Below are 12,966 nucleotides of genomic sequence, written 5' to 3' on the forward strand. Positions count from 1 at the left end.
CAGTCGAAAAAGCGATACTATGTTACATTACAGTTCATATAGTTGACATACGCACAACATCATTTGTTCTCATCATATCTTACTACGCTAGTAACAAGATTATGTAGTACTGACATATGAACCACTGCACATGCCTAGTAGTAGGAGCACTGTGTTTCAAGTGGCTTCCGTGTTTCGCACTCCTCCGTCATAAGAATGGAAACGCTTGCGGTAATCATTTTTTTCTTCAGAAAAATAGTGGACACGCTCTAACATGCGGATCCTCCTCGAGGTGAACCTTGCTACTCAATTTCGCCGACGTGTGGGACAGCCAACATCGGGGTCCACCAGCCATGCACTAAATTACTCCATAGTAGAGTGCCCAACTACATGGTAGACTACCCCGATTGAAGCGCCGCAGTAATGCCCAATAAGCCGTCAAATCATAAAACCCCCTCCTTTCTAGCAGTAAGTTGGACGAACGAAGCAACCATCATTTCACTCTTCTCTCTCAGCTTCCTCTCTTGAAGAAAACCCCCACTCGCCTCTCCCTCATCCTATTCCTCATTTCTTCAAGAAAACCCTGACCTGCTTCTGCCATTGTTCTTCTCTCGCAAAGAAGGAAAGGTGAGCGCATCAATGGTGTTGATTCTGGCCAAGGCCCGGTCTTGCAACCCCGAGACTGATCCTATAATTCCCTCTCTATTCTTCTTTTGGGTTTGTGATTATGGTTTCTTTTCTTTTATTTCTATTTGACAGTTTCTTGATGGACGCTAGAGCATCGGCCGAAGTGATGTATATGGCTCTGGCCAAAACCGTCGAGGCTCATGGTATGAAGAAGCGCAAGCACCCTGCCAAGACTACCGCAGACAAGCTCAAAGCCATCGCCCTGTCCAAGCCTCCCTCTTTGGGATCCCTCATTAAGCAAGTCCAGGTAATATCTCTTCTTGACGATCTTTTTCTCGATCCTGATTGTGTTTTTTCATCTAACACACAGTACTAGTACTAGTAGTACAACTTTCTGGGTGATCTTGCATGTGATTTTGGTGTGCCAAATGAAGGTTCTAAATTCCTCTTTTGACCAAAACATGCGAGAGGTTGACACTGATTTCCTATAGATTACTTTCAACTACTTTATGAACATCAATGCTACCTTTCAAGAGGGTATATTTGCCTCAGTAACTTGTTTTATGGATATTGCAAGTAATCCCTCTGCTCTCATGCCTTTGAAGACATGTTCTAGTGTCTTTGTTCACTCATTTCTGTGCGTATATGTAGTCATATATGGAGTAAAATATCGAATATCATCTTATATTTCTAAACGGAGGTAGTAATAAAATATCTGGTTTCTATTTGAATTAGAACCAGGTCCGTGGTGGAGATGAAGTTCTCAAAGTCATGCCGTGTGAACTGGAAGACCTGAGGATAAGTTTTACTGCTAAACTATCCAGCTGATGTGTCCTTGTCGCCACGTGTCCTGAACTAGTGTTTTCCTATAGCATTGTTGTCAGGAGTGTTCTCGAGGCTGTATTTGACCACCACAATTTCCTGGCTCTGCCTTCGATTACAAAGGGTGTGGTTCTTGTAAAGCTTCCCGACAAGTCTGATGCGGCATGTCTTCATCGCAATGTTTATGAGTGGAAAGACCACTCTGTTAGGTTCTCCAAGGTTGACGAGATGGTGATGGTGCCAGTAGACATCTCTCACGAAGTCCATGGCCTAGTCAGTTATGCGGGGTTCATCCCGTAGGTCGGTGGCAAGAAATAGTCTGCAGAGTTTAATTAGTGCAACTTTGCTTGTCTGTAGTAAGTACTATTGTTCAGTACTTGATTTGTGTTTGTGAACCTTATATTGTTTAGTACTGCCGCTTTTGGTGTGTGGTGAGTCCTGAGAACAGACTATGTTAATGTATGTCCATTCAATTCAATCTGTATATTTTGAAGTATCCATATCATCTTTTTTGTGAGGATGGTTTATCAATTATGGTTACACTCTAATATCCGTATGCATTGCAGGGTTTATCGCACCCACCAAGATTTCCAGTCCCATGGATGTTCGGTCCGTACGATTTGTCACGACCTTTGGACTGTCCTGCTTGTGGGAGTAGGCTGGGGCTCTGCATGCCACGCGTAGTTGGACGATCAATCTTCTATTTAGTACTTCAACATAGTGATTTCCTGGTAAGGATTCACTCGTGTCACATCAAGTAAATCTTATAGATTTACTGTCTAAATCTTATTGATTTAGTGTCATGTTTTTTTCTTTTGCTGCAATTTTACGATGCAGTTTTGCCATGTGACATTCATCACAGAATAAACCGTTTGGTTTGCTCTACCATGGATATTTTTGCAGGTTTCACTTCTTATGTCGTGTCAGTAACGAAGGCACTATCCATCACTTATATTACTGGAAAAAATGGAGCAGTCTGTTGTCTGAGTACAAGCTGAATCCCTATGATGAACTGTAGTTTGGTTTAACAAACACGCCGCAATTAGTCCTTCTCACATTTAAAAGAAATGAAGAAAAAGACTGGATCACGGTCACGGAGCCTACTCAAGTTAGAAAGTTGATCATAGCAGACCAGACACGATCGCCGCTGTCTCGCACATCGGTACAACCTTCAGCAACGGATCGAGCACCGGGAGTTGCTCTAGCACTGACAGCGGCAGCAGCTCAGTCTGATCCAGCTGAGGATTGGGCACCGACCGTGTCAGCGGATCAAGCTAATCTACCAAAGGATCGGGCATCAACACCGGCACCTGCTCTGACACCAGCACCAGCTCTACAAGGATCACCATCTCCAGCAGCAGCAGCGGCACTACCAGTCGCACTGGCACGGGCACTAGCAACAGCTTTAGCATCTGCACCAATACTTTCACTTGCATCTGCTCCGGCCCGTGCAGCGGCAACGAAACTAGCAGTTGCTCCAGCAATAGACTGGGCTGCAGTTCACACTTCATATACCAAAGTCCTTACAAAAACCGACACGTCCACCTTATTGGTAAGCATTGGCCGCCCAAGTTCTTCGTTCTTTTTTCTTTCCATGTTGTTTCACATGATTCACTGTGTTGATCTAACTGTTTGTGTATGTCATCTTGTTTGCAAACAGAGAATTACTAGAGCAACGAGGGAGTCGTTCAACAATCCAGGCAACCGTGGCCAAGTTTCTCTTACCATGCGCAACTTTGGTGTGAATGAACCTGCTCAATATACCGTAAGTACAAAGGATGGTCGCATGATGATTGATGCCAAAGGATGGTCAAGGATTAAATCTAAACCATATCTTGCGGTAGGGGATGATGTCAAAATCAAACTTTCTTGGCAAGGAGAGCTGGTCCAAATCAACTTTGAAATTCTTCAGTAGCAGCACACAACTGCCGAACTGATCTATCCTCCGAGAGATTTTGATGTAATAATCTGGCATGGTGAAACAAGTGTCATGTGTGTATAAGTAGTACGATAGTATTAATTATCACATGGTATATCGTTGATAGAATTGCAACTCTGATTGCTGGTTAGGAACTGTCGTTCGATTTCATTCTAATAGCTGCCGTGCTTTACTCAATTTTGTGTATTTTCCTTGCGACCGCATCTAAAAACAGCGCCGTACCGATTGCTTGCTGAGGTAGAACACATGGGCCCCCAAACATGCAGGCCCACCGGCCTGTGGCCCAAAGTCCAGAACCGTGAGCCTGTCTGAGTATTATATTCTCAGCTGAACCCCCATAATGCCCGTGTGTTGCACGTAACATCAAGATGCATTTGTATGATTATTTTATCTTGTGGGAGAAAAGGATGAACGAGGGAATGCCTTATTTGCAAATGTGGAGAGGTGTGTGGGTACCTTTTTGCAAAATTGCCATAGTTTCCTTCCTATCTGTCAGATATAAATCAGACGACCTATATTGCAGGATGGCAGGCACACCATCATCACCAACTTGTCTATACTGTGTTAAAAACACTGTTTTTTATAATTATATATGTTATATATATTCCCCTTGATTTTTCTTATGTATAAAGTTGTTATATAGAAGATTTTTATATTTCTTTACACAGGGAGTATCTCTCTGTCAAAAAATATATTTATGTGTAACTAGTTACTCCTGTCTTTCTACTTCCTTTCGCTGATATGTGGGGCATTCGGCAACGGGGTCCATGTGCCATATGCACCAAATTAGAGTGCACAACTGCACGGTAGACACACTCCGGCCGTAGCGCCGCAGTAATGCCCAGTGAGCTGTCAAATCACAAAACCCCCCACCTTTCCAGTGTTAGCAGTAAGCTAGACGGACGAAGCGGTAATATTTCACTGGGCCTGAATCCCCTTCTCCCTCGTCTGCTTGTTCAAAGAAAACCCCCGCTCGGCGATTGCATAGGGTTTTCTCATGGAGAACCTGGTACGAATTCTTCATCCATCCCTGATAAATCCAAGTCCCTTGGTCACGGGTAATCCTAGGATGGCAGCCGCTACCGTTGATGTATTTTCTTCCTACTGAGTCTAGTGTGTTTCATTTGCAGTGCCCAAAGTGCGAGGACCCTACAAGTTTCTGCGCCCTCGGCGAGACGCCACACTTGTTCCTTCTCATCCTAACACATGATTTTAAAACGCGCGCAATATGTTCTTAGAATCCTCTTTTCTATCTGGGAGGGTGGGGGTTTTTGAACATGCTGTCGACTAATTTGGAAATTTGGGTTGCTATATTTGGATAAAAGGTACTAGTACCATGGTCAACACTGAGGTGAAGGAGGAAATTATTTCTAGATTTGGATAGGGAATACATTGTGTTCTCATATTATTTTTCCTGCAATGTATTCCTTGCTCTGCCAGAACACATGTACTCAAAATGCTCGGCCTTGCCATAACCGAATACACTAGTTTAATGGTCACAGTGAAGACAAGCCATGGATATAAGTTTCGAGTTGGGTTCATGAACCAAGAAGATCGCTGGTTTTTTTATGGCCGCTTGGATAAACTTTCTCAAGTGTTACAGACTGAGAGTTGACGCACGAATGCTGATGGAAATAGCAGAACCTGGTCTCATATTCACTGCGATCTTCCACCCCGACGTCGTTCCAATTGTTCACCCATGTTAGTTTTGTATCTGGTTCTTACTTGTTGCCTCGATTACTTCTTAATCCACCTATTCTGTCTAACTAATCACAATTTAACTTTAGAAGTAGCAATGAATCTCTCACGAAGATGCTACTTCTAACTAATATTTTCTTATAATTGGTGGCACGTGTAGGTTTCTTCAGAGTTAAGCAGGCTACTCCTTTGTTATTCTGTAAGAACTCGGTTGTTACTGATGGCACTGAAGTTGATTAGGATGACATCCGCAAGTTCCTACACTTTATTGATCGTCTTGAGGTCCTTGTGGGGCGTTTCAATGGTGGAAGGCCATGTGGGATATGTGTGCCACTGCTGCACTCGTTGAACAGGTCCAACTGTGTCGAGAAACTTATGGTACGGGCTGTTTTCTGTTATAGATGTTGTTCATAAACTCTTGCTTATACACAGTTTTATAGCTGTGATCTTCTTGAAACAGAAACTGCCCAGTTCTATTTTTCCTATACAGATGCCTGATCATGGCTGGGTCAGACTTGCGCTCGGTCACAACATGATGTTTATGTCGGCCTACTCCATTCCCCTTGGAGGTGAAAATATACTTATTCATGGGTGGTCTCAAATAATGAAGGCCCGTCCATCTTGGAGAATAGGACAGAAGATTATGTTCCTGCTTTTCCATGGCTCTAAAGCGAATATACTGTTTATTGACCACATTGCGAGATGAAGCCGCTTTCAGAAGGTTGTGGATGCGCGGGGTGGGCCTGGGCCTTGTCCTGGGGCTTGGCGGCCTCACCCTTGGTTAACTGTAGGCAAAGTAGCACTATTCAAGGCGTGTTTTGTATGGTTGAATCTATATAAGTACTCATACTACTTTCAGCTATGGTTGTTAAGTGCCCCTGCTGGTTTCAGTTAAGGTTGTTAAGTACTCCTGCTACTTTTACAGTCTATTGTGTTTCTTCAGTCCTATCTTCCTCCAGCCGCCAAAACCAAACCAGCGCTGGCAGGGCCGCCTGCTTCCGCCTCCCACGGCTGGCTGCGCCTCAGCGCACGCATCGCCGCCCCACCGTCTCCTAAATCGTTAACGTTGTCATCCTCCGCGCGCTTTGGTGCGCTCGCCGCGGCGCCGCCCTCTTGCGTTGTCAACATGGTCAACAAACAACAGGAATAGGCAGAGGACTGTACGTGGAGAGGATGACAGTAGGGCCCCACCATGTCCATGGCCGGACGCTAGGAAGTTCCTCTTTTTTGTAATATATACTCCATTGTCAGCATATGGAAAAAGAAAATGCTTCCTCCTAGTGGTTTCCTGACATATGGGACCCACGACATTGTCAGCGTATATAGTCAATAGACAAGAGAACAGCACCACAAGATCGGCTGACACCTGGGACGTAGCTGCTCGAGCAGCATATTTTTGTTATTGTTGAGACGGAGCAGGGTTTCAACTGGGCCATGGCCCGTCTAGCCCAGGCTTATATTTTATGTTCACCATATGACCAGCCCAGCTATTTTTTCTTTGTGAAAATGAGCCTAGTTTATTTTTTCTGAAGAATACCCAATCCAGGCCTACTTATTTTTGTACACCCTGATGGGCTGCAACTGTTTCAAGACGCCTGCAAATCTTGAAAGTAACATGAAATGGGTTGTAAATATAAAAATAGATGACAAATTCACAATTACTTTATAATTTCTGATTTTTTCACATTTTCATATTCCTATTTCACTGGGCTTTAACCTAATTTAAATATATCTTCAAAGTACTTTAAATCTGGCTCGACTTTTGTATTAAAAATAGTTTGGAACCCACAGAACTATGCGAAATTTCGTTTAAATTTTAACCCTGGCCTTGGCCAACAAAAAAACAGACTGCAATAAATTGCATAAGAAGTTGCAATGAGCTATATATAAATTATTAAAAAAATAGGGAATGGTTTGACTTGTGGGCCTATTAAGTTGACGCGTATGCCAATTTTTTTTACTTATTATATATGTCAACAAACGATTCTAGCAGACATAACAATTGGATGTCAATCCAATGGCGTCGTGTTTCTTCAATCTCTGATCTTCTTGCTCCAGCCGCCAAATCCAGCGCCGGCGGGACCGCCTGCTCCCGCCTCCTGTGGCCGGCTGTGCTGCCGCGTAGGCCTCACACCCCCTACTAGTCCAACCACTAGCCAGGCCATCCCTCTACTCACCCACATCCCTCCATTGCTATGGCTTCGCCGCCTCCGGGTCATTCCCTTCCTGGGTCTCGCTGTCATCCATCGCTCTGGTGTTCTCGGCACGGCTGGTCAACGTTGTCAACAAATGACAACATAGGAAGAGGGATGTACATGGAGAGGCTGACAGTTGGGACCCACATGGTCCATGGCCGCACGCAAGCAAGTACCTCCTTATTACGCCAAAAAGAATGAATACTCCCGCTGAGAGCTCGGACCCACCAGCTATATCTTCGCACGCAAGGAAGTGCCTCCTTATTACGCACAAAAAAATGAATACCCCCCCTGCTACCTGGGACCCAGCATAGTGGGAGCCTGACTTGTGGGCCTACTAATTTGACACATACGGAGGGCTTTGTCAACTTAGTCAACAAACGATTCTATCACAAGTGACTGCTGGATTGTTAACATCTAACAGTCATCCTGCTTCTTCAACCTCTGATATTCTTGCTCCAGCCGTCCAAACCACCGCATGCTCTTGCCTCCCATGGCCGGTTGTGCTGCCGCGGAGGCCTCACCGCCCCTACTACTCCCACCGCTGGCCAGGCTCTACGGCGACGACAGCCTCACACCGCAGCCAAAGCAGTCAAGCCACGTACTCCCCTCCGCATGGGCATCCATTGTCGCGTCTTCCCCGGCTCCGCGTCGTCCCCTTCCTAGGCCTCGCCGTCGTCCACCGCCCTAGTGCTCTCAGCGCAGCGTGGTCAATGTGTTCAAGGAATGACTTCCATCGGAACGGTACTGTACGTGGAGAGGCTGACAGCTGAGTCCACGACAGCAGCAAGGAAGTGCCTCCTTATTACACGCAAAATAATTATTCCTCCACCTGACAGCAGGGACCCATCGGACGGGCCACCGTATTTTGCAAAAAAATGTTTCCCCCTGACTGCTGGGACCCACTAGCTACATCTTCGTATGGAAGGAAGTGCCTGATAGTCAGGATCCACCTGGTCGAAGCGTACGTAGCGTTGTCATTCTGGTCGTGAACGTGTACGTACATATGATCGGTCTGTCTACAAGCTGTAGCGATGAACCATGGCCATGTAAGGAAGGGCACGTGTCGTAGAATAGGCGCTCACATGTCATAGTAGAGGTGCACAAGTAGCATGTACACGTACGTACAACGGCCAGGGTGCAAGAAAGAAAATACGGCCACGTGCGTACATACGGGCGGGGTCCCGAACGCCTACTCGCGCATACGTATGGCCAGGGCTCGTGTACATGGATGGGTCGGAATGGAGAAGCTGCACCGTCGTCATGTTCATCGGGAGGCAACCGGCTGGGTCGGAACAGAATGCGTCATCGTGTTCATCAGGAGCCAACCGGCTTGGACGGAACAGCCGATGGAAATGAGGCCTGGCGTACCGCATAACGGAGGAAACGGCCTTGTGTTCGACCGGCCACGGTCAAAACGGGATCATGTTCATCGGGAGGGGTCTGGTGTACCGCAAAACGGAGGAAATGGACTTCTCTTGGACCTCCTACGGTTGAAGCGGAGTCCTGTTGATCGGGAGGGGTGTGGCATACCGCAAAACAGAGGAAAACAGACTTGTGTTGGAGCGCTACGGTCGAAACAGGGGTCCTGTTCATCGGGAGGGGTGTGGCGTACCGCAAAACGAGACTCCACGGGATATTATTCATCTCCACCGCCAACCTCGTGCAGCCTCCACGGGCTCCTGTTCATCCACGGTCGACCTCCTCCAGCCTCCACCTGTGACTGTTCATCCACGGGCTCCTGTTCATCCAGCCTCCACCGCGCGCTCCACCACCTGCTACTGTTCAACCAGCCCTCTCCACGGGGTCCTGTTCAACCACCCCTCCACGGGCTACTGTTCATCTAGCCCTCCATCGGCTACTGTTCAACCAGCCCTCCACCGGCTACTGTTCAACCAGCCCTCCACGGGGTCCTGTTCATCCAGCCCTCCATGGGGTCTTGTTCATCCACCCCCAACCGGCTCGATCGGGGTCCTGTTCATCCAGTGGCAACACCACGGGGTCCTGTTCATCCACCCCCACCAGGAACTGTTCATCCACCCCCAAACAACACTCACTGTTCATCTAGAGGCAGCATCGATCGGCTTCAGTTAGCAGCAGTAGCGAAGGAATCACTCAGGTTTAGTTAACAACAAGGGATCGATCGCTCGGGTTCAGTAACATAGCTAGTGCAATCGCTTGGGATTAGTTAGAGCCTAACGCCTCGCTCGGGTTCAGTTAGAGCCCAACGCCTCACACACACGCGTGTACGTACGAGAGAAACGCGCATCGCTCGGCCCCCGACCACCCACCGTAACCGGGAACTCCCCCGATATTTTCCTCGCCCTCGCTTCTACCATGATTTTTTCTCTCATGGATGGCCCAAAGAATGTCATGCAGCTGCGTCTCATGCCCGCCTAAGACGAAAAACCCATTTTCCGTCATGATTTTTTGTCATAGAAGTAGGACCCCACCACATCTATGATGATACCAGGTTTTGTCACAATTATCGTCATAGAAGTGTCATAAGCATGACAGAAAAAATTCGTTCGGCCCAAAATATCACGGATGTGTCTTTTTTTGTAGTGGGACTCCGCTGCCATGGGAGGGTAGGACAAAAGATGTCATGCAAGTTCTTTCCATAAGCACGTACGACTATTTACGGAATACACGCCTACATTATATCGATGAACTGGAGCTAGTGCCGTATCGCCCTAGGTTATAACTGTCTCATGATGAATATCATCCAACAAGTCACCGATCCAATGCCTACGAATTTATCCTATATTGTTCTTGCTAAGTTACTACTGCTATCATCACTGTTACACTTGCTACCAAATTATTACTATCACTGTTACCGTTACCGTTACTGTTGCTACTATTATCAAAACTATCATATTACTTTGCTACTAATCACTTTGATGTAGATAATTAATCTCCAGGTGTGGTTGAATTGACAACTCAGCTGCTAATACCTTCAAATATTCTTTGGCTCCCCTTGTGTCGAATCTATAAATTTGGGTTGAATACTCTACCCTTGAAAACCGTTGCGATCCCCTATACTTGTGGGTTATCACTCCTCTAAGCTTAGAGCTCGCTTGTCCTCATGCGAAAACCAAAATTGAAAAACATGGCACATGCTTCGAGAGAGAGGTGTCAATAAAACAAAATACGGACATAGAACACTGGTACACGTCAGTCCTAAACAAACGGATTTTTACCCCTTTCCGCGACGGCATTTGGAACCATCGCCAAGTGAGTGTGTGCGATAGGGGGGTCCTTCCCACACGACCCAGAAACCGTTGGGGATATGCCCTCCTGGCACACACGCTCGGCAAAATGAGGTCGTGTGCGACCGACGAGCACTCAAATACAGAAATACATACAGTAGTGCTAAAAAATACAATTATACACGCAAAATCATTTCTGGTCGTAAGTACATCCCACACAGTCAGTCACCACTAAACGTTTCCATCCGTATATACATCCCACACAATCACTACAAGGAAAATGTTTGCGCAAGGTGGCGTAACGCAAACAGTTTTGAAGAGAATGTCGTGTGTGATTGTTCATTGACCCAACACGGTTTATTCCTAGAAACTGTGTGCATTGTCTTAGGTCATCACCCACGGTGTTTTCTCATTAACCATTTGCAATAAGAAAACCCAGTTAACAAGCTAATTGGCCAATTAGCGGGCTAATTGGCCTATTATTAATAATCCATTTACTAATATAATTGACATTCATATTAAGCACATAATATATTCCATTTCCATATTAAGGAAGCAGGATTTCATAACTGAAATACATTGGAGTACAACATGATATAGCTTCAGCACTCAGCTACCCCATTACACAACTGCACTAGCAGCAAGTTTCACATGCAACATCTAGAACCTTTCAAAATTAGCATCATAGACGATACATAGAGAGATGCATCTCATCTGGAAAACTGCTGAAGCGGAAGGCGAATATTGAGCCTTCATTCATGTAGAAGGTCTTTGCAACTTTAGGCCAGTGCCTGTGGATGATTGACCGTCCACCCTTCGACCTCTTCAGGAACACTTCAATATTGAACCGTGGGTGTTGTATGAAAACTTTCCTCGCATCCTGACTATAGAGGTGGTTTGAGAGGTAATCATCAGTGAACCCTGAAAACAAGGATGTGCATAAATATCTTCTCTATATTGGAAATGGGGTAAAGGAATAAAAAAAGGCAAGGTATAATAGTTCGTACCATCTTGTAAACCTCAGTGCTTCCCATTGTTTCCTTGCAACACATATAAGGTAGTTAGTCATCAGGTTAAGTAAGGGTTCGCATGCTATCACTAAAATATGTTGATGAAAAATAAGCACATTACAGATTCATCAGATTAATTCAAGCCACATGGAAAACCCATTTATCCAAACCAAGCATGATTAAGAACTAGGAAATATAGCACTTGTATATGTTTCTCATGTATTAAGTGCAGCCAAATTCGATTTATTCCTCACATGGTATACAATAAGAGAATGCAGCCACATCAATTGAACATCGCATTGCAGAATTGAACCAAGCAGTTAACTAAACACCACAACAAGTGAACCAAGCCACAACAAATGAACCAAGCAGTTAACTAAACACTAATTGAACAATATAACATACACCTAATAGAAGATCAGATAGTTAACCAAACCAAGCATACTTAACAACTTGGAAATATTGCACCTTGAAGAATTGAACATCACATTTGCAGAATTGAACCAAGCAGTTAATTAAACACCACATTGCAAGACATATAGAACATATACACTATAGCAAAAGATTGCATGGTGAAAGTAGATAGCACAATTCACTAGAATTTGTTAGGGAAATGCAGTAGCTAGCAAACTGAGCATGGGTCCTTATAGTGAGCTAATAAGACAAGCTACTCCTCATTGTCGGAGATATCGATGACGATTGGCTCCTTGGACATGGAAGAGGGCGAGGCCTCCGCATCGTGGGTGCCCTCGTTGTAGTGGTGAGTTGCCTGAGCTGCTCCGGGCACCAACCTACTGGCTCTCGAGATGAGGTAAGCACGTGCATGCTGAGAAAACACCTCGTAGTCTTTGTCGAAGGCACCGACGGTGGCCTCAAGAAAACGCCACGAACTGTCGTTTAAAGCAGCCAACTGCATCGCGGCATCGGTGCGCGAGGCGTCAACGGTGGCCTCGACGACGAGGTGCTCCTCCAAGATCTGGGGGTCGCCACAAATGGCAGCCATCGCAACCTCATCCGCGCGTGCGACCGCGATTTGCTTCTCCGCTGCCAAATGCTCCTTGAGGTCTTGGCTATACTGCGTGCACCATGGCTTAGGCCGGCGCTTATTTGGTGGAGGGGTCGGTGATTTGGATGGAAGGTGTCACACTCGCGCCGATGATCGGGGCATGTGGGTTGTGGAAGGAGGAGGAGGATGGGGGTCGGGTGTGGATTACCTACCTAGATAGGCGAGGCCGAGCAGCGTGAAGGGGGGTCGCCGGCGAGGAGGCGGCGACGCTGCAAGCAAGGAGTGAAGGTTTCAACTTGGAAAGGAAGGCGGAAAGGGGGGGAATGCGGCTTTTGGTAAGGGGGAGGGCGCGAAGGTAGATATTTCCGCAGAAGCCGAAAATTTGGAATCACTTCAGCCAAAAAACTGGCACGTAAAGTGTCATCAAACACGGTCTGAAGATATTTTGTGCTGCATCTCACACGGTTGGTTATAATAAACT

Source organism: Triticum urartu, chromosome 6, assembly GCF_003073215.2.
Source record: "Triticum urartu cultivar G1812 chromosome 6, Tu2.1, whole genome shotgun sequence".
Taxonomy (NCBI): Eukaryota; Viridiplantae; Streptophyta; class Magnoliopsida; order Poales; family Poaceae; genus Triticum; species Triticum urartu.